This window comes from Orycteropus afer, unplaced genomic scaffold (genome assembly GCF_000298275.1).
Source record: "Orycteropus afer afer isolate SDZICR_OR568_19922 unplaced genomic scaffold, OryAfe1.0 scaffold00020, whole genome shotgun sequence".
NCBI lineage: Eukaryota > Metazoa > Chordata > Mammalia > Tubulidentata > Orycteropodidae > Orycteropus > Orycteropus afer.
In genome coordinates, this window is record NW_006921607.1 from 10,902,726 (window position 1) to 10,904,516 (window position 1,791).

At 37.7% G+C, this 1,791-nt stretch overlaps 1 protein-coding gene across 1 annotated transcript in view; it reads right to left on the reverse strand.

The window, feature by feature from the left end:
• The window catches only part of LOC103191737 (transient receptor potential cation channel subfamily C member 4 associated protein), a 93,832-nt gene that overhangs the window by 22,518 nt on the left and 69,523 nt on the right, over positions 1 to 1,791 (reverse strand). The window lies entirely within an intron of this gene.

Genomic DNA, 1,791 nt, shown 5'->3' on the forward strand with positions numbered 1-1,791 from the left:
TAAACTGTGGTCAATGACATGAGACAAAGTATATGTGAACTGCTGTATGGAAAGTGAATTTGCTCTGTAAATCTTCACCCAAATCACAATAAAAAAAAAAAAAAGGTGGTGATAACTCAATGTTCATCAATATCAGACTGATTAAATATATCCATACAATGGAATACAATGTAGCCGCTAAGAATGATGACCCATCTTCCTACAGTGACTCGAAAAAGATGTTTAAATTCACCTACAGTAAAAAAAGTCAATTATTAAATTGTATTGGTTTATGCCCATTTTCTTAAAAAATTTGCTCCTTTAAAATATATACATTGTACACATAATAAATAAAGAATGGAAAAATATACACCAAGGTATTTACTGTGGTTGTTTCTAAACATGAGAGGAAATAAATGCTCCTTTTAAAATTACTTATCTACAGTTTGTGATTTTTCTACAATACGCATGTTCTAACAAGAAGAAAAGGAGCTCTGAAGGCATGGTGGATAAGGTGTTTGGCTGTTAACCAAAAGGTCAACGGTTCAAACCCACAGCTGCTCCGTGGAAGAAAGATGGGGCAGTCTACTTCCGAAAAGTTTTATAGCCTCAGAATCCCAATGAGGGTTGCTATGAGATGGAATCACCTCTATGACAGTCAGTTTGGCTTTTTGTTTAACAAGAAGAAAGGAGCCTAGAGGTTAAAGCATTCAGCTCCTAAGCAAAAAGTCAGCAGTTCAAACCCACCAACTGCATCATGGGAGAGAGATCAGGCAGTCTGCTTATGTAAAGATCTACAGCCTTGGTAACTCTATAGGGCAGTTCTACTCTCTGCTATAGGGTCACTATGAAGTGGAATCAACTTGATGGCAGTGAGTTTGGTTTTGGAACAGGAAAAGGCCATTTCTATTTTCTTTAAAGGTAAAGAAAGAAACTGACAGATGACAAATAACCCAACTCCTATTTCCTCCAATCCCATTTTACTTATAATAATGAGAAAGATGGAAATTCTGATCACCATAAGAGAATAAAACTTTAGAAGCAAGGAGGCCAGGATTCAAATTCTGCATCTATCATTTAGCCTTCCATCTGTCTGTAATTACTTACATATGTATTAAAGTTCTCCGGTAGGATGCAAAAGAAATTGCCAGAGACATATGTGTAGGCCACTCGGAAAAAGAGTGGGGAAAAACTTTTCAATGAACATTTTGTAAACTGTGGATTTTCTTGAGGCATGTGAAGGTAAGGAGCTCTGGTGGCGTAGTATCTAAGGCATTTGACTGCACTAACCAGAAGGCTGGCAGTTCAAACCCATCAGCTACTCCTTGGAAGGAAGATGGGGCAATCTACTTCCATAGTGATACTGCCTCAGAAACCCAAGGACGAGTTGCTATGAGTCAGCTCTGACTAGACGGCAATGAGTTTGTTTTTTTGTGAAGATATCACCTAATAGAAAATTAATAAATGACTATTTCATGATTTCAAGAAATTACTGTTATCACCAAGGAGGATATTCAAAGGGCCAACAAACATGAAGAAATGCTCACGATCATTAGCTATTAGAGAGATGCAAATCAAAACAACAATGAGGTATCTTGCTCCAGCACTAGTAGCAAAGTTCAACAAGACAGAAAATAACAAATGCTGGTGAGGTTGTGGAGAGACTGGCACTCTCATACACTACTGGTGGGACCGTAAAATGGTACAACCATTGTGGAAATCAGTATGGCGATTCCTTCAAAAGTTGGAATTAGAAATACCATTTGACCCAGCCATCCCATTACTAGGTATATACCCTAAAGAAGTGAGAGC